A 20,740-nucleotide genomic window follows, 5' to 3' on the forward strand; every position below is an offset into this window, starting at 1 on the left:
ATGGGGTGCAGGGCCCAAGGGCTTGGGCCATCCTCCACTGCACTCCCTGGCCACAGCAGAGAGCTGGCCTAGAAGAGGGGCAACTGGGACAGGATCGGTGCCCCGACCGGGACTAGAACCCGGTGTGCCGGCGCCGCTAGGCGGAGGATTAGCCTATTGAGCCGCGGCGCCGGCCTCTGAGGCTTCTTTTAACACAGTCTCTGTCCACATGACCCAATCACCTCCCAAAGACCCTACCTCCTGTTGATACCATCACATTGGTGATTAGGAACTTTAAGGGACATAGACATTCAGACCACAGCAGTTGCTGTGTTTTACACATTAGGAGCCACACACTTTTGGCTGCTGAGCCTTCAAGTCTGGTGCACAATAGGTCATCCAGAGTGTTTCAGAACTGCAATGAACGACATGAATGGGACCATGATCAAGGGGTTATGGTAGTGGTCGCACCAAGGAAGAAGACCCAGGTTAATCGCTATAAGTAATTACATGTTAGTTATCTTACCTTGTGTTATTTCTGGTGTAGGTAATCATTAACCCTTTGTTTAACACATTGTCTTCAGGATAAAAGTCAGCATGTTGGGGATCCATCTTCCTTGGTCATGTTATTAAGTTCCATAAATGTCATTAGTTACCTTGATTTGCATGATTAAAGGGTTGCTGTAAACTTGAGGAAACTTGGATATTGCCTTTCTTTAGGCACCCCTTCCTATTTCTCTTTGTACATTAATACAAATGATGAGCCTTCCAACTCAATAGATAGTTCAGGAGAGAGACTGGCTTGAATCCAGGGAATGCCAGGAGCTGCCAGACATCTCCAGCAGCCAGGAATGAGGCAAGGAATGGATTCTCTCCTGGAGCCTCTGGAGACATCACAGCCCTACTGGATTCTGGAATTTTGGTCTCTAGAATTGTGATGGAATAAGCTTTTGTTGTTGTTGGTCACCTGGTTATGGTCATTTGTTAGAGCAGCCATAGGAACCTCGTGTACCATATATCGGAGAAATTGTTGCAAGGGTCAGGAGTGACCTATCAGCCTAGCAGATTCTCAAGTTTTTCTGTGAAAAAGACAAATCCTATTTTTGGATTTTTGTAGCATGGCTATGGATGTGCTTTATTTTTTTATATAACTCTTATTCTACCCTTTTATTAACAAAAAGCCCACTTCGCCACCTTCCCTTAAAGAAACTGTTATCTCGGGCAAGAGGCATACTTGCTGCACCAAACTGGAAGCTTTCCTGTTCGTCTTCATTTCATTCCTACCTCTCCAGCTACTTAGTCCTAGCTATCTGATCACTGCATTGCACATTTGCTTGTTTCCTGAACCTAATTTTCTACCTTAAGCTCTTTTAGCTTTGCTTCTTTGCACTGAAGGAAGGCACAGAATATAACTGAGGAAATAACGTACGTTTCTTGTTCTCTTGTCTTACCCACCGAAATGGAAACTCACTAACTCATAACTCTGCCTTAACAAAACCACTGGCTTACAGGAAGCAAGCCAGTTCTAAGAGATGGACTTTGCCTAGCTGTGCCTTGCAGTGCCACCCACATATCAATGTTGAATTTTGCCAGCACACATGATAAATATTTTAGCTACCATTTTATTTGCATCCAGGCCAAGGTACAATTTAGACAAGGTTCTATTCTACAGATATAGCCAGGGAAGTCTGGAGGGTTGTCAGTGTTGTTGTTTTGAAGATCGTCCGTCTGTCATCATAACCCCAATGGCCCGCACAAGTGTAGTAAAATGCTTCGCACAAGTTTGCAGAACTGTTGGACGTCATACAGTCTGCTGAGCTTTCTGCCGCTGGAGTGTCTTAAAGAATGAGGCCCATTTCCTTATGCCTTGGGAGATGTTCAGCTTACTTTCATGCCTGGAAATAACAGAAAATAAAAACAGATGCTTAGTTAGAACCGGTAGGATTTTTTGAGTCATGGCGATAAGCCAACTGTAAGTGTGTTTGCTGCTAATCTGTGAGATTGCCATGAACATTTTGAAAGAGGCCATGCTAAAGAGGGTAGAAAGCATGGACTATAGGCTTGTTGGGTATCCGTGCTGTCTGTGGCCTCTGCCCCTAGCCCAGGTTTCTGGAGGTCAGCTGCATGGCCTTCCTTAGAAACTATGTTATGGACTTAGACCATACACACAAAACTACTTTCAACCTTTCTTCATTGGGTATGAATGGGTTTCCAAACACACACTGGCAGAATTACCTACTGAGCCTGTGCAAAACACAGATTTCTGGACTCTGTCCCCTCACATTGCAACTTGGAAGGTCTGGGTAAAAGCCCAAGAATTTTTGTATTCTGTTTGAGTTTTGATGTTTGTTTATTAATTTGAAAGGCATAGAGAAAGACAGAGATCTCCCATCTGCTGATTCATTCCCTAAATGCTGACAACAGCCAGGGTTGGGCCAAGTTGAACATGAGAGTTGGGAACTTGATCTGGGTCTGTCATATGGGTGATAGGGACTTATTCCAGGGTGTGTCTCATCATGAAGGTAGACTCCAGAACAGAACCATAAGTCAAACCCAGGCATTGTGACTATGGGATGTGGGCACTGCACATGTTATCTGCACCAAACCAATTGCCCACCCCAGGAATCTTTTTTTTTTTTAATCTTTCTTTCTCTCTGCATAGTGTGAGGTGCCCAGCCCCTGAATGTGAGGAAATGTTGAGCTGCTATGGAGCAGAATTAGCTTTGCTTAGCCAAGGTTAAGAGCCAGCTGTAAAACAGTCTTTGCCCACAAAGCAGTAAAGAAGGGAGAATGGTGTTTCATCTTCTTAAGCCAGAAAATTCCTTGGTGGTACAGTGGCACTGTGGCTTAAATCCCAACACAGGAGAAGAGGGAAACGTGTTCCATGCTCTCAGCTCACCTCTCTGCGGGAGCCTTTGCTCTACCAGTTACTGGCTTTAGTACAATTGGTGTGGTCAGGAAATAAGGTAGCTGGGGTTATTGGCTTAGAGGACACTGAAATCACAGGATGGAAAATTAGATAGAAGGGGGTCAAAGATGAAGACTTGGATTTGATTGATAAAATTTGGGGACTAATGCAAGGAAGGGTAGCAGGAGCAGAATGGGTCTCTACTATGTCCTGATCTCTAAAGAGATCTGGAGAAATATCGTTGAGACTCACAAATGGATTTTCCCTTTCACTGTTTTCAAAATATTTCAGTGAATATTTACTTTGCTTTTCATAGATTATTTGCTATGGGTATTTGTGGCTTTGTGAGCAATGCTGCAGACATAGACCTGGGAAGCTGGGGTGGGAAGCCCCATCCCCCTGGCTGTTTCAACCATGTACTACAAGGATATATACAATATGGGTCCATTCAAACCTACCTTGGGGAGGAAGCCATAGTCCCTTCATCCTCCATTGCCTTTTAGAGTCTAGAACTATATTTTTCCTACAAGTTGGCAACAGAGAGCGAAGTATCCCCTTGAAATTATATCTGGTCCCTTGTGGGATCTAGAACACAGAGCCAAATCAGTTCAGATTCTAACCTACATCCAGACTGCTCATCTGAAGTCAGGATCTGTTCCCCTGGGGCCCATGATGGCTGTAATGAGAAATGGAGAGGGGGCACTCATACAAGTCAGTTGCCCACCCTGGGGAAAGGGTTTCATTCCTATATGACGATGGGATCATTCTTGACTTTACACAGCACCACCCACCTGCTGGAGGTACAGGTCATCCTGCAGTCATTCATCATTGCCCTTGTCCTTGAACAATTATTAACTTTGAGTCAGAGGCACCTGTGCAGGCCCAAAAATGGATGTGCCCTCTCTTTTCTTGTGCTTCGCCTGTCGAGGGCAGATTTATATCCTAGGAGATTTGCCTCAGTTTTATTTTTGGTCTTCTAAACACTGTGGCCCAGTGTTATGTCTCACACCTGCCCCTCCCAGTGCCAGCCCTGCAGTTTGTGCTTCTCTGTGAACTTTCTGTCAGTCTGCTTACTGTGCCTCTGTGACTTGGCCTTCACACGGCCCTGGCATACGGAGCTCTGCCTCACTTCTCACAGCTGTGCCTTTCGTAGTTTCATTTCCCCAAGTGGCCGGAATGTCTGTGGGAAGCACAGTCTACCTTCCATGCAGAGCTCAGAGAGTGAACATGTGCAGCACTCAGTAGATGAAAGATCTCTGTGTTTCTAGGCCTTTCAAATACAAAACAAATAGCTTTCATTTAAACCAGGTTCCTTTTCCAACTCATTGTTTTCCTTCCTTGAGGGCATAGAAAGCAGATTGGGACCCTGTATAGAGAGGGGTTCAGGCAGTTGTTCTGGGATAAGGTGGGGAATCAATGAAACTCTAAGCTGAGCAAACACTCCAGGAGAGATGATCCCAGGGCTTGTAGCTGTGAGTGATTTACCTCAGCCCAGTAGAGCTGTTCACCTCCCAGCAGACAAAGCTGCATCCCCTTTGAGGCTGGATGGGGTGGCAAGGTGGAGAAGAAGGGCAGACCCTGCCCTGGAACACTCGTGCCATTTGGGGCATTCTCTGAGTGCCCACCTGAAGCCAGCACAGCTTCTGTCTTCTGGGTGGGTTATGTTTGTATCCTCTTCTGTGTCTGTTCCTGGCCAAGTCTCTCCCTCAAAGACCTTCTTCTCCTTGCAGAACGTGGGAAGAGCAGGTTTTATTTGTCTCTAAATCTTCAGCTGATATTACCCCCTCTCCACAACTCAGTCGAAATGAAAAAGGATTACATTCTATTTACTTGCGTCTTTCATGAGAGAAACTAATTTTGAAATAGAAAGTTCCTACAATGTGAATATTTTCCCCTTCTTCAAGTCCTCCGAAAGGGTAAAGGAAAAGCTAGAAGGTGTGCATGTTTTGTCTTTCACCTTCTCTGACAGCTTTTGAGGGTGACCTTCCAGTGTAGCCCGTCCCTCTCGGTTGTGCTCCTTGTTCTGAAAGAATTTAGGGCCGTGCATGGAGCAGGCTACTTCTGTTAATTAATGGCTCCAAGAGTTTGCTGAGTGTATTATTTAATTAATGACACTTGTGGCTGGAGTGTGTACAAATCTGTGATTGAATAAAAGGCATATTTGCTGAGGGATTATAGACACATACTCAAGGATCGTTGCATTGAGAATGTATCAAGGTTTAGCATACTTAACTAATAGGGTTACTATATATATTTTCTAATCTGCCTTTTAAAAGATACCAACATGGGTACCACTCTGTTCATTTTGCCTTGTATGTGAGCTCAGATTACAATCCCGTAACATCCTTTGGCGAATGGATTAAAGTCTATTACTTTGAGCAAGCCCCTTTGCCAAAAATTTATGGTCAGATAAGTTATACTCTACTGCTGTGACTTGCAAATAGGTGGACCTGGATGATGCTCAAGCTCTATTCGAGACCAAAAGGTCAAGGGTTGAAAATGGCAAGAAAACCCAGTTGATGGCTACCATGAATAGAGTTCATTTCATAGCACCCTGCTCTTCCTGAGACTCCAGACCTTATAGGACACTGCAGACTGTGATAGGACCGAGATGAACATAGACAAAAGGCTTCTAACATCTTGCAGAGAAGCATCATCAGGGGACTCTCTGTGCACCTGTCTCTCTGTGTGCTCAGAAACAGATTGCAAATGCAAAAGGTCTGATTGAAGCTGTATTGTTTCCAGGCTCTGTCTCTGTGAATATGGGCAAGACATGCCCTCTCTGAGCAGTAGTTTATTTCTTTGTAAAAACATCGATTGAATTATACGTGCTTTAAACTCCTTTCCAGCCCCTCCATGCTCGGTCTCTAATTTTTCCCAGTAGGGTCATCAAAGCTGACCTGTCCGATGATAGGAGAGATAGTGGGTCACTCAATTCTGGGGATTTAGGGATTTTTTTTTCCCTTTAAGCGACTCCTATGGATATGAAGAACCACTGTGTCCTGTATGAGGGCTGGAAAGCCAAGCCCCTTTCTGAAGCCCAACCACATGGTCCAGGAGGCAAGGACTACAGTCAGGGGCCTGCCTTCTTCCCCATCACTGGCAATCCCATGCTCAGGGAAGATAATGGGAAGGGGACAGAAGGAAATAGGAAGGCTACTTTAGATGGGGCACTCGGAGGAGTGACACTTCAGTCACCTGGATCCTGCATGGAAGATGGAAGGGAAAACATGCCAGGCAGAAGGAGACAAGAAGTGCAAAGGCCCTGAGATGGACTGGTGTTTGATGGGATCCAGTAACAGCAAGGAGGCTGGAACAGGAGGAGGTGGTGGTGGTGGTGGTGGAGGGCACTGTCATGGGAGATGAAATTGTTCTCAAGCCTTTACTGTGGCCTGTGAGGGCTTCTTGCCATTAGTATCTGGTTGGCACTGCAAAGTATGGAGGAAGGGACATAAGCTGGCTTCCCATTTAAAAGGATCATAATTGTAACACATTTTCTGTTTAATGCGCTCATTTTATTGTGTGACCTTGAGTGAGTTTGAGGGTAGAGATATGTATTTTAAGAATCATAGGCAACAGCTGATGTATGACATTCTATATAAAGAAGTTATATTTTTAACAGCAGTATCATGAAATAATAGCCAGAACAAGGGAAGTTCTTAAGTTTTACTAAAAATACTGATCATCTAAATTTTTGCACTACTTTTAATTTCCATTGAGCCCCATCCTTCTACAGAATTAAAGGAGCTGAACTGTAATTTACCATCCATGAGAGTTTCTGCTTCAAAAGTAAACACACCCTGACAGGTAACAGATCCTTGAGACAAATAAAGCAAAACTTGGACAGAGGAATCAAAGATAAATTCTTATTCAGTACATGGAGCATATTCCTTACCCGAAATCAGCAACCCTGGAACCTGCAGGAGCCATCAGGGAGGCTGAATAAAGCATAAGGACAAAGTTCTAACAGCTGCCCAGACTTTTGCCTATTAGCTCCCTTTCCTATGGCTGGAATTCTGGCTTATCATTTCTAATGGAAAAAAATGATTCAAGCCACATCATGGCTGTCAGTTTTTCAAAGCAATACCACACCATTAATTTGCAGCTCCAAATGCCAACAGTTCTGAACTTTCTTGCAGGCCTCATTGGCACACGGTGTGGAGCATTAGCAGAGGGAAACTAGTAAGAACATCTAATTACATTCAAAGTCATTTTTGCCTGTCTTAAAGGAATGAAAATGATCTGCCATTTTTTATAGACCTTCTTGACCTAAAGGCACCTGCTGGCTGAAAGAGAATCCTCAATCGGGTTTTTTCATGCTGTAATTATTACATGATCTATCATCTTAGGCACTGACTCCCACACTTGGAAAAATCTCTTAAATACCCAGTAAAATTGATTGGCTCATCGTGGACTGTGGGGTGACTCTTGAAGGGCATGTTTTGTGTGTGTGGGCATGGAGGGTTACATATGATTGACACAAAGTCAAGTACCTTATAAAGGGATAAGGAAAAGAAGCTGATGAGTTTATACGTATGGTCGACATTGTACCACCACCTTGCACAGAAGTCAGTTATACACATGCTTGTTCTTCAGTCATTCTTACTCCTTCAGATCACTACCAGCTCCTATAGGGCAGGGCTAGTGGTTGGATTCTAGAACTTCAAGGCCACAAAGATCCCTAGGGAAGGAAATAGTCTCTGTAGCCTAAATTCTGTTGACAACAAGATAATTTTATCTTGAAATATACCTCTGTATAAGCTGTGGCTCATTGCTCTGTTACCTAGAGGGTTGAATAGAGGTGAGAAAGCAAAAGGCTCTCATCTCCCCTCTCTTTACCTCTCATTTCTCTTAACTCTGAGGACTTCTCCTACCCGAGACTTTTCCCCATGTTGAGAAGGAAGACTTCCAAGAACCTCAATATCATCCCAGTCAAGGGCTTATCACTGGGTATTTTTAAAAAAGATTTTATTTTTTTATTTGAGAGGTAGAGTTACAGACAGTGAGAGGTAGAGACAGAAGGGTCTTTCTTCTGTTGGTTTACTCCCCAGATGGCCTCATTGGCTGGAGCTGCGCTGATCCGAAGCCAGGATCCAGGAGCTTCTTCTGGGTCTCCCACACGGGTGCAGAGGCCCAAGGACTTGGGCCATCTTCTACTGCTATCTCAGGCCATAGCAGAGAGTTGGATGGGAAGTGGAGCAGCCGGGACTAGAACCGGCACCCATATGGGATGCCAGTGCTGCAGGCGGAGGATTAACCTACTGCAACAGCCCCCTCATTTGGTATTCATTCACCAACTAGTAGGGAAAACTCTGACTGGCCAAGCTGGGATCACATTCCCAGAATGGTGATCATTAGATTAGACTGGTAGTTCCAAGTTCATATTTCTACTGTGTCCCAACCTGTTCTCTGCTTGAAGTCTTCAGTAGTCTTAGAAATGTTTTAAAATCAAAGAAGTATTGTAGACTCTTGGTAAGATCCCCCTATCTCTGGAGGAAGCCTCAAGAAAAGGTTTTATGTAGAGTGCTTGGGAGTCTTCACTGACCTCAAGAATGCAATACTTAGGGCATTACGGTCCAAGGTTGATTAGCTATGGTTCATTCACTAAGTGTAGCTTCAGGGTTCAGACAAGTATTCCATCTGGAACAGCTGCTGGGGGTGGGAGGGAGGTGTGGATTTGAGACAGCACTGTCCCTCAGGCAGGGTGGCTGTGATGTCTGGATAAAGACCTACACAAAGTACCCAGCATGGGAGTCATCAAATGCTGGCGTTTTTTGTGATTTAGTGAAGAAGTGAGAGTAGGCTACACCTTGCATCCCAATTTCCCTGTACGGTTCTTGACTTCAACTAGCTAGACTTTTTCCAGGGCAGGTTGTTTCTAAATTGAAACCCACCAAAATGTTAGTACAAACCTGAGTGTTGGTGCCAGAGTCAAACTGCTCAGATTTGAACTCTGACTCTCCAAGTAGAACCTGTGAGTGCTTGGACAAGTCACAGAGCTGCTGTCGGTCTCACTGTGCACACATGAAAGCCCGTCCATTCTGCAGTGTTGTAGGGGTACTTAATGGAGATACAGTCTATATATACAGAGTTTGGAATGACTAGTGCATTCCCTAAGTGACATCAACAAGAAATAATGATCTAGTGGGCCAGGATGGCCAGTATGGCCCAGAGGATGGCCACAAGGAAGGGAAGGGGCTCTCTGATACACTAGCACTGTGTCTGGATAGATTATAGGTAGTGATTAGTCTTTTGTTTAAGCCTATTACAGAATAAATCAGTATCTAGCCAGAAAATAGACCAGGCAGTAAAGTCAATGTCTTCCTTCCCTTTCTTCTATGTTCTTTTTGCTTAATAAAAATTTTCTTTGCATATATTAAGATAATCATATGGTTTTTATTCTTAGATTTGTTAATGAGACATATCACATTTATTTGTTTCTGTATGTTGAACCATCCCTGCATACCAGGGCTAAATCTAACTTGATCTAGGTGAATGATCTCTCTGATACATTGTTGGGTTTTTATCTCATTTAAAAAATTTATTTGACACAAATATACACACGGAAGGAGGGAAAGGGTTAGAGAGAGAGAGATCCCTACACTTCTTGATACACCAATGGCAGAGACTGAAGCCAGTCCAGGTCTCCCACACAAGTGATGTGGATGCAACTATTTCAGCTGTCATCTGCCTCCCAAGGTGCACATTAGCAGGGAGATGGAATCAGGAGCAGAGCGGAGACTCAAACCCAGGCATTGTCATCTGGGATGCTGGTGTTCCATCCAGCTCTTACTACATTGTCTTATTTTCAATCTCCAGTATAAAACATGTCACCCTTAAAGTATAAATTCCCTTCTGGTTATAGCTTTCCTAAAATTTTGTATTTATTACGTTAGATGTTGAATTTGATCAATAATTGAGCTGCATTACTAAGATGATCCTATCATGGTAAAAAAGGCATGATTTGAGAATCTAATGTGAAATCAAAGTTGCACTGGTCATTATGTAGCCTATCTTTCATTGTATTTGTGGATTATATGCATAATAATTATATGCATAATAATCCATTAGTCTTCCATCTTTCTGACGTCTCTTAGAACTTTGGCATCTTTGTTTTTGTGTACAAGTAGTCAAGAAGTTTCCTTTCTGTAATGGTCATGCTAGGTTCATTTGCAGGGTAGCTCGTAAAATGATTTAGGCAGCAGAACAAAATCTTTTTTCCTCCCTATGTTCTGCCAGAATTCCCTTTGATTTCTCAATTATGTGGTAGAATCCACTCAGAAAGCTTCCCTGGCCTGATGAGTCCTTTGTGGGAAGTATTTATTTCAGAATCATTTTCTTCAGTTATTACATTATTCATCCTTTTCACATTGCATCAGTTTGGATAAACTGTATTTTTCTAGAAACTGGCCTATTTTCAAACTTGCAATTTTTCAAATATTTTGCTTTAAACAAGGGTGGGAAACTTGTTTCTTCCAGGGTCTTTCGGAAATTTATAACATCATTCATAGGACATAAAAAATTATCAACTTAAAAGCAGGCCTGCTATATATTTGTTGAATGCCTGTGGTTGTCTTGGCAGGGTCAGACCAAATAATCTTGCAGGCCTTATACACTTGGTGGGCATGTTCTCCGCTCCTGCAAACTTGCTCCTCATGTGATTATACTCTGTCCTTTTTACTAGCTGCACTCTCTATACAGAAGGTTGCCACTGTATTTCTAATAGAGTTTCCTGTGCTTGCTTTCTTTTCAAAGAAGCTATCTGTGGTTTCATTGATCTTCTTGATTATACTGGTATTTTCCATAAGGGCACTTTAAAAAGTTGAGGAAAAATGGAGTTAAAACTTTTTGGAACCACTCCATGTTTTTTTCTATAATATGCATTTTCATAAGCTTTTTAAACTTTTAGACATGAACTTTTCTCCAATGCTATTTTCCTTGAGATTTTTGAAGTACCCTTATAACTCATTATTTGTTGACTTATCTTTATTATCTCTTTTTGTCTAATTTTGTGGTTCTTTTTTTCCAGAAAGGTATTTAGCACATTAACTCTCAGCTTTTTTCCTAAATAATATATTTAAGTCACAACTAAATCACTCTACTAGGGGAGGATCATGCAGAATCATTTGGCCTGGCCTTGCCAAGGGAACTGCAGGCAGAACTTGAAATTCAACACATTTATATCAGGCTATGTTTTAAGTGGCTAATTTTGTACGGCCTGAGAATGATGCTATAAATATCCAAATGGCCCTTAGCAGAAGAAAAGTTCTCTGCCCTGGCAACACACTTTTTGATGTAGCTGCAGTTCCAGTCCTCATTCAGGACAAAGCAGTTTCTAGTCTGACTTGGTTTCTTCTTTAGAATTCCTCTCATGACTCTGTTGGTGATTAAGTCTGTCAGCTTTGTACAGAAAATGTATTTGCTTTACCTTCATTCATAAAAATTAGTTTAATTGTGTATGGAAATCTAGCTTGGCAATCACTTGCTTTTGGCTCTTTATAGAGATGTCATTTCATGGATGTGAGCTGTTTGGTTTTTGTTGCTTTTGGTTTAATATTACTCCTTTCCAAGTAAGGGCTCTGCTCAGTCTTAAGTCTCACAGCTTTCTCGTTGCCTTTGAGTTCTGGCAACTTCATAATGATGTTTCAAAGCAAGGGGAGACTTGTCACTTTTCCTCTGGTTTTGATATATTCTTGAATTTTGGAATTAATGGCTTTCCCAAATTTTGAAAAAGTCTTGGCCATTATCTCTTTAGGTAGAGCTTCTACTCTGTTTTCTATATACAAATTACAGTCTACATCTCCTGCCCTTTGCTGTGCTTTCTCTACTCTCTTTTTATGTCTTCATGATACTTTATGGCATTTTCATCTTTGAGTGAATTCCTCCTTCTTAGCTATGCAGAAACTGTGCTGCTATATTCAGTCCTTGGGTTATTGTATTTTTCCAGTCCAAGAGTTTTTTTTCTGAGTCTTTTGCCCATCATTGTTTTTTTTTTTTTTTTTTAAGATTCCAGCCCTCTGCTGAAACTTTTAAAAATCTTGTCTTCATCTATAGACCAACTAAACAATTATTGTAACATCTTGTCTGATAATTCCAATTTCAAGATAACCTATGATTCTGATTCTACTAGTCTCTATTTCTGTTATAGAAAATGTTGGCATTGGTCTGTGCTGTGGCTCACTTGGCTAATCCTCTGCCTGCAGTGCCGGCACCCCAGGTTCTGGTCCCGGTTGCTCCTCTTCCAGGCCAGCTCTCTGCTGTGGCCCAGGAGTGCAGTGGAGGATGGCCCAAGTGCTTGGGCTCTGCACTCGCATGGGAGACCAGGAGAAGCACCTGGCTCCTGGCTTCGGATCAGCGCGATGCGCCAGCCACAGCAGCCATTGGAGGGTGAACCAATGGCAAAAAGGAAGACCTTTCTCTCTGTCTCTCTCTCTCACTGTCCACTCTGCCTGTCAAAAAAAAAAAAAAAAAAAAAAAAGAAAGAAAAAGAAAAAAGAAAGAAAGAATATTGGCATCAACAAAACACCATAGACTAGTAGCGTATTTCTCAGAATTCTGGAAGCTGAAAACGGCAACACCAAAGTGCTACTGGAGGTGGATTCACTGACACTTCTTGTTTTGGCTTGCAAGGCAGCTGTCACCTGGCTGTGTTCTCACATGACCCCTTGTCTTCTCCTTATAAAGGCACTGACCCCATCAGGGAATCCCCACATTCATGACACCATGGAAATCTAATCACTTCCCAAAGATCCCACCCATAATGCTATCGCACATGAGGGTTGGCGCTTCAAGCTTAGAGTTTTAGGGAAGACACTCCACTTAGCCCATAATAACATGCTTTGCTTTGTTACAGCTGTCTCTGTTTGTCTATACATACACACATTCTAGGCATTCTATTTGGACACAATTGTAGAAAGAACTTAGGACTGTTTGTTGGTATTTTCTTCCAGAAAGGGTTTTACTTTCTCCTGCTAGGAGGCTAATGGATTAGCAATTTTGGATTACCTTAACTCAATTTCTAGAACTGGGATTTTCTCAACTGCCCCAGATAGATCTGCAGTTGGGGTGCAGCTGGCGTGAGGGCTGGTTTATAACTGGTTTCATTCTTGCTCCAAGGATATAACTCTCTCAGAGCTTTGAATTCCCACCCAGGTGTGGAGGTTTAGCAAGGACTCTGGCATTGGAAAAACTGGCTTGATTGCTCTAACTCCATGCATCTCTCCAAGACTCACAAATGCCCTCGGTGGAAAAGCAACCCAAATGCTGCACTCACTGCCATGGATTGCTGCCTTCCCTCGGCTCCTCATGTAATCTTTTGTTACCTTGTTACCTCTAAGAGATTTTTTGTACAGAATTTTTAGTCTCTCTAGTTGAATACAGTGGGAGGTTTGAGTAAAATTATTTGGCCTGTTAGTAATAGAAGTAGAAGTCACATGTTTTCATTTTAGTGGCTGGAAAAATCCTGCCTTACAGATTTTCTTCTTATTTACTAGTTAAACTGATATTTCATGACCTCAACATGCTAGCAATTGATAATCCTCAAAAGAGTATATGAGCCACAGCGAAAATAATGAATCTGCAATATTGACTTAATGGTTTGCTGTCCATTACTGGGTGTTATCCTTCCTGTAACCCTAGGATCTAAGCGAAATACTGTCTCCATCCTTGTAAGTCAGAGGAAGTAAAGGGAGAAACAAAAGCCTGCTTGATGGGGAGGGAGGGGAGGGGGGTGGCGCTGTGGCACAGTAGGTTAATCCTCCACCTGCGGTGCTGGCAACACATATGGGCACCAGTTCTAATCCCAGCTGCCCCTCTTCCGATCCAGCTCTCTGCTATGGGCTGGGAAAGCAGTAGAAGATGGCCCAAGTGCTTGGGCCCCTGCACCGTATGGGAGACCGGAAGAAGCTCCTGGCTTCGGATAGGCACAGCTCCAGCTGTTGTGGCCATCTGGGGATGGCCTTTCTCTGTCTCTCCCTCTCAGTGTCCGTAACTCTACCTCTCAAATAAATAAATAAAATCTTTAAAAAAGGAAGGGAGGGAGGGATACAGATAAAGGTAGAGCCAGAGAAAGAGAGAGATGTCTTCCATCCGATGGTTCACTCCCCAAGTGGCCGCAATGGCCAGAGCTGAGCTGATCTGAAGCCAGGAGCCAGGTGCTTCTTCCCAGTCTCTCATGTGGGTGCAGGGGCCCAGGGACTTGGGCCATCCTCTACTGCTTTCCAAGCCGATAGTAGACAGCTGGATTAGAAGTAGAGCAGCCAGGAATCGAACTGGCGCCCATAGGGGATGCCAGTGTTGTAGGTCAGGGCTTTAACCTGTTGAGCCACAGCGCTGGTTACACTGAGAATATTTTGGAAATGGGTCCATGACTTCTCACCTTTCTACTCTAAGCACCTAGCCTCATCTCTGCATATAATAAGTGTTTAATCATTATTTGAATTGAGTTTGGCTAGATTGGGTTGCAATGTTTTTAAGGGACACTTCTACATACATTTTTGCATGTGGGTTTAAATATAGGCTTACAACCCTTCACACATCTCTCTCTTCTCTTTCCTAAAGGAAAAAGACAATCATTTAGTTTCTGTTCTTTAGAATGTAAAGCTTAGCCAGCCAGTGGATATAAACTGATGGTCCTTTTTTTCAGGACATTAAATTATTTAAAGACATTGGAGACATTGAAAGTAAAAACCAAAATGGCAGACAATTCAGATATCATTCTTAGAAAACCTCAGAGTATTTCATACTTTCATTTGGTGGTGGATATGCCTGGTGCTTAGGCCAAGAGAGTGAAAATATAAATTTTTTTCTCTTTTGCCAGGGAGATGGTCTAGAATATAATTTTTCTAATGTTATACTGTTCATGGTATCAGCACTTTGCATTTTCAAATCATATTCTAGTGACATCTATGCAAAGCATAAGACAAGTACCTGCTGCAGAGAGATCACCTTTTTCTGGTGGTTCTAGGGGCTCCACTAAGGGAAGTGAGGCTTAGCCCCACGAGAGCAATGCTCAACCAAAACAACCAGTTTAGTTTACTGGGACCTGGGGGGAATAGAAGAGGGCGACAGGCATTCATTCCTTGAAGGAGTTGGCTACAAGAATATGGAGGTTCAGCCCCTGGTGGCTTCTCCAGCACTGTCTTTCTCTTCCTTTGTGTGGCTCCTGCCCTCTTCAGGGAGCATGATCTGCCTCAATTAGCCTTGAAAGAAATGAGGAGAAGATAAAGATATTGGGCAAAGGACAGAGGGAACATCACAGATAGTTGGACAGGGAGCTAATTTTAATTCCATCCCTGGACAGGTGGAGACACTTTGATTTTCAAGATGTGTTCTCCTCAGCCCTAATCTTGTTTCTCCCTAATGTGTTCACCTTAATTACTTAAACAAGTAAGAGAGTCCCTGCCCACTACCCAGGATGGGTTGGAGGTAGCAGAACACACAGAACCATCTGTCAAAGCATCAGAGAGGGATGAAAATTAGAAGAAGGCAATCAAGAGCTGCTTTTGCTAAGTGTATCTTGCACTGATAATTGAGGTTGAACACCTGCACACTAAGTTGATTGAAGCCTCAGCATGCCAAAGCCATGGAGGGCTTACCATGTAAGGACTGGCTGAGGGCCAAGTGAACTGCATAAATTTTACTTATTAAAAGTGATGGGGACGCAAGCTTGTTAATGCAAATTTTCACAGCCTTGCCTATCAACCTCCCATGCTCTCTTCTGGCAGTGCCCATGCAAAACATTAACCTGGAGGGGGAGGACTACATGGGGCACAGAGAAGCAAAGCCTTGAGAGTTGAACAGATACAGCTGAGGAAGGCTTTTGCTGTAGCAGATCTGCAGATTCTCATGCAGTCATCTATTTTGGGAGGTAAGATAAAGAAGGGATGAAAATTCCTGCTTTGATTGCATTTCAGTACCATTTGGCAAAGCGGAAGTGAACACTGAAACTCTTTAGAATCCAAATACCAAAAGTACCACTTTTCTGCAAAGGGCTCTGTGTTGATGGGCCATGTATTCCCAAGTTTAACTCCCAAGGGTTAAAATTAGCTTGGAGAGGTAGGGGGACAGGTAGCTCTAGCCTAACTCTGTGACAGCCATATCTCCTGTCTGAGTATTTGCTTTGAATACTCACCTAAGGATCCTGATCCTAGCTTGCTGCTAATGTGGAAGTTGGTGAGCAGTGGTGATGTCTCAACTAGTTGTGTTCCTGCTACTCATGTGGGAGACCTGGTTTGAATTCCATGCTTCTGGCTTTGGCTTCAGCCTTGGCCCAGTTCTGACTGCTGTGAGCATTTGAGGAATGACCCAGAAATGGGCTCATCTGCCTCTATGACTCTCACATAAGTTTTTTTGAAAAATTAGAAATTACTAGTGTCCTATAATTAATTTATTTTTATTACCAATATAACTGAATCTAAATAGAAGGGCTCTGTATTATACTCTAGCCATCACTGTGTGTAAATTTTTTGCCTAAACTATTACATGCATATTAGAGAAAGATGGATTTGGATAAAACATTTAAATCTAACAAAATGAAAAGCACATTTTGGGACTCGTGGTAGGTTGTTTGATAGTATAGCTATAAAAAGTAATTTAAAAAATATAGCTGGATGGTCATCCTTCTGATTGTGGTAACAAATAATTTAATGGGACATTGGAGTTGATTTCTGAAGTATCTATACTCCTATGATTTATCATGTCCAGTTTAGGCCATGGGGACCTGGTTTAAATTGACCTAATCCAGATCACAGTTTTTAATTCCTTGCTCTAGAAATCAAGTTCTAGAACTGTAATTCAATCCGAATAGGGGTAGAGGCTGCACAATCCAATAGAAGCAAGGAGTGGAGAGGCAGGGAGGAAGTTTCTTGGTTCTTTTAAGACACTAGGTCCTTCCTTTTTCTGGCATAGAGCTTCTTTAGCTTTAAACTAGGCATCTATTGTATATTTTAATGCTTAAGAAAATCTATTATCACATCAATGCAGGGACAGTGGAAAGGGTCCTGGCCAGCACCTTTATTGGCATGGATTAGACCCCTAGTGGGGATTATCCAATGGATTTAGGATTCAATCAGTCAAGAGCTAAAATCAAAAAACACCCATCTCCCTGGAGAACTTCTACTCTCCTGGCCCATTCTCATCAGAGGCTACTCATGCTAAGGAAAGATATTCTCCGAGAAGGATAGACTTTTTACAGACAAGAGGATAGATTTCAAAAAGGTATAATTTAGAGACCAGACCTCATGCTAAATAGGCCACCTTGTCCTTTCCCGTACAATGACTCAAATTATGGAGTTTTGTTTTTTTTTTTTAAAAACAATTCCAGCATCATAATTTTGCCTGGACAGTACATCTGTAACTGCTACTTGTGCTGTTTTGGGCTGACCCAGTTGCTTCGAAATTGCATGGCTGTGTTACAAGTACGTTAGTGGCAACCAGGTATCTATAAAATACCAACATGCACAGAGAGCATTTGATGAATTACAGACGAACTGTGCTAACACAACAGGGTGTGGAAACCTACCCCATTATGCCTCTTCCATCAGACTTAGGGGAGATGTTTGCATATTTCACACACAACACACCCCACGTCCATCCAGCAAGGGGTAGGGTCAGGGAGATGACAAATCTTCCCCCTCTTGTACATACTTGTTGCTTTACAATTTAGTAGGAAACCTAACACTAGTGTGTAGAGGCATCAAACCCACATATTGAATATCAGCATAAAGAAATACTATGCTCCAAGAAGGAGGAGGCAAGGTTAGATAAGAAATGCAGATTCAATGCCATCTAATATGATTTATATCACCATCTAAAAGAGCCATCACAGATCCCCTATCCCGGAATTCAGCCTGGTGTGCAGGAAGCCAATGCATAAATTCACCTGTGTAGAGAATGCATGCTGAATTCCTGGAACCAGAGGATGCCAACCTCATCAGGGATCTGTCAGGTGCAGAGTGAGACAACTGCTGTTTCATTTGGAAACCCTTGCACTGTTGACCTCCCTGTGCGTGGTGAAGGCAAGGTCTGCTTTTCACTGTGGCTCAAAAAACTGTGATTGAAAGGCATCTCCTTCCAGAAAAAGGATATGCAGAGTAACTAATAAAATACCAAAAGATGAAAAAAATTCTTCACATAACTTAGCTAACCCTGGTGACATGATGGTACCATGAGACAGCTTAAAGAGTTGGAATAGTTACTTTTGGAGGCCTGATGGTGCTCTTGTCATGCTGAGGATTAGCCTGGGGTTTGACATAAAGAAGAGATGGAACAGGGGTATCTGCCCTATGGAGGAGTTGCCAGGCAGGCTACAATACGCCTTCACCAGAGAGCTGCTTTTGCCTATTACAGTCCCTGTTCCTTTATAGGCTGTTAAGGGCAAGGATTCCTGCCTAGTGTCCGCCAGCCTGATGAAAAAATGGAGAATGGGTTCAGTGGCTGGAGCAGGTCTGGAGTGCACTTGCTCTGAGTTTGAACTCTGAGTTCCACTGCTATTTCTCCAAAGACAATGGCAAACCCTAAAAATAGAAATGTGGGTTACAGTGTAACTGCTCAGAGACTTTACTAGGGTCAGGTGGTAGAGAAAAGAGAAGGAAGCCTAGGCAGGAATCAGCAGGGACTGAAAAATCTTCTAAGCAGAGAAAAGTTAGGGGCCATGTTGGCTGCTGCTACCTGGCCACAATGTGCGGAGCAGTGTGGGAATACGGAGGTGTGTATTAAAACCTAGCAGGGGATGAGAAGGGAAGTCCTCACAGCAGGGAAGGTAAAAAGGTTAAAAGGGATTTTTTACGGTACCAAGGGAGCTGGGACAGGCAGAGGGAACTGGTTAGAGGAGTGTGCTCCGTTCCAAGCCATGCAGCAAAGACAAGGAGAGTGACCCTGGGGTTGGACTGTGTGGGTTCAATCTGGGCCTCATCACTTACTAACCGTTTACCTTGGAATCACAGTTACCATCACGGAAGCTCTATTTCCTCATCAGCCACAAGACCTGATAATAAATAGAACGGACAGTCTCGTAAATTCTCCGTGAGCGCTGGCGACTGTTACCAATTCCCAGGCTGAGCCCAGTCTGCCTCCGTGCTTGTTGGCGTTGTGCAGGCTTGCAGAGGGCGCGCTGTCCAAGTCTTTAAGCTGGATTGGCCTAAGCCTCACGTCCTGCTGAGGGGCTAATCAGGAAAGCTGGAGAGGCCAAGGTGATCTCAATCTCTGCTAAACAGCGGGGCATTTCTAAAGTCTCAGTATGTACAAATATTGCATGACCCCCTATTTATTAACACATTCCAGAGGTACTATGACCCACTTCACATTGTATAAAAATGTAGTGTGGGCAAGTACATTTTGAAAAGGGAAAAAGTGGGTGTCAAACTTGCAGGACAAAAATCCTAATAATAATAATAATAGTTTGTTTCCTTTCCTTTCCTTTATGTATATTTAGTTCCATTATACTTCAGATAATGGGACAGGTCTTGGCAAAATCTTGGGATCCTGAATTAAAGTCCCTCCCACCTCAAATCCTAGTAGCGTGCTACAATGTTATCCCTCCTCGTGTCACTGCCTACATGTACCTGCTCAGAAAACTGATGCTCATTTGTAAGTAAAGCCCTTAAAGAAAGATACAAATGCCAGTTCATTTTAAAAATTACAGGCAGTGTGGCAATAGTTTGTATTACAAGTCAGGGTAAATATCTTTCTGGCAAGACTAACAAGAGAAGCAGATTTACCTGGGAGACAGGAGATGTCAGGCCTCAAGACAAGAAAAAAGCACCAACTGCAAATGCACAGCATGTAGGAATCTCGAGTTGTAAGTTTAGATCTTCTTAAAGAAGATTTCTTAGAAAATATAGTTCTAAGATAGATTTTCACAACACAGGAAGCCTCAGGAAAAGCCTAGAGCTTTCTCACCTCTGCAACAAAGTACCCATTGCAGAGGAAACCCAGAAAAAAAATAATTTAGTCTGGGAAGTCAAGTCTGAAGAATTGTGACCCTATTTGAATAGGCTACTCCAAAATGACACACTGGTGTTCAGAAGAGGTTTGCAGTCATGCCCATGGGCGTATGTTCTTAGGTAAAATAGCCTTACTCTTAAAAAAATACAGAGAGAAAGTGAACAGTGGCCAAGATTAAAAATAAAATATGAAAGAGAACTTCTGCTGCACCACGCTAGATCCCTTCAGGCAACCGAGTGCAGAGCTGACACACATTTGATATGGGAGAATGGAAACAGCCTTCCAGAGGGCAAGGGCCCGAGACAACAGCATACTGGAACAACAGGAATGCTGCAGCTATAAATATAATACTTTAAAACTGGGGTTGCTGAGAGAAAGAAGAAATGTACACAGATTCTGAACTAATAAAGGTTTACCTTTCCAAGTGGCAACAGAGTAGAAGCAATGTGTCCTACAGCTAAAAATCATGACTCAGTGGTTGATGAAATTTTGTTACTAATTTTGCCTGAAATTTACATTGGATCTATTCAGCAACCTAATATATAAACACATTTATACACAGGCCAGATGAAGAACTATGGAATTCTAATGTTGGATTATCTCATTCTATAGAGGAAAAAGAATCTATTTACAGGAGAGGATCTTTATCTGGGGTCCATATTCCCTAAGGAAGGTTGTTCACAGAGTTTTCATATAAAATACAGGGTGCCAGTGAAATGTGCATTTAGGATAGGCAGTAACTGTCTTCAGTCTGGTTGTGTCCCAGTATTGTATAGCAACCCATGTCACAAGATCTGTGAGACCCTTGGCATTATACAAAATTTTTGTAGGTAGATGCATTTTTGAGATGGGAATTGGCAGTATGAGGGGACTTCTCAACGATCATAGAAAAATGGAATAATTATGAGG

General features: G+C 42.7%; 1 protein-coding gene across 1 annotated transcript in view; it reads right to left on the reverse strand.

The window, feature by feature from the left end:
• Positions 1-1,598: 1,598 nt before the first annotated feature.
• The window catches only part of FHIT (fragile histidine triad diadenosine triphosphatase), a 1,052,756-nt gene continuing 1,033,614 nt past the window's right edge, over positions 1,599-20,740 (reverse strand). Inside the window, 1 exon segment of the mRNA XM_062200182.1 lies at positions 1,599-1,874. The gene's annotated coding sequence lies outside the window, so the exon portion shown is untranslated.

This window comes from Lepus europaeus, chromosome 9, assembly GCF_033115175.1.
Source record: "Lepus europaeus isolate LE1 chromosome 9, mLepTim1.pri, whole genome shotgun sequence".
Taxonomy (NCBI): Eukaryota; Metazoa; Chordata; class Mammalia; order Lagomorpha; family Leporidae; genus Lepus; species Lepus europaeus.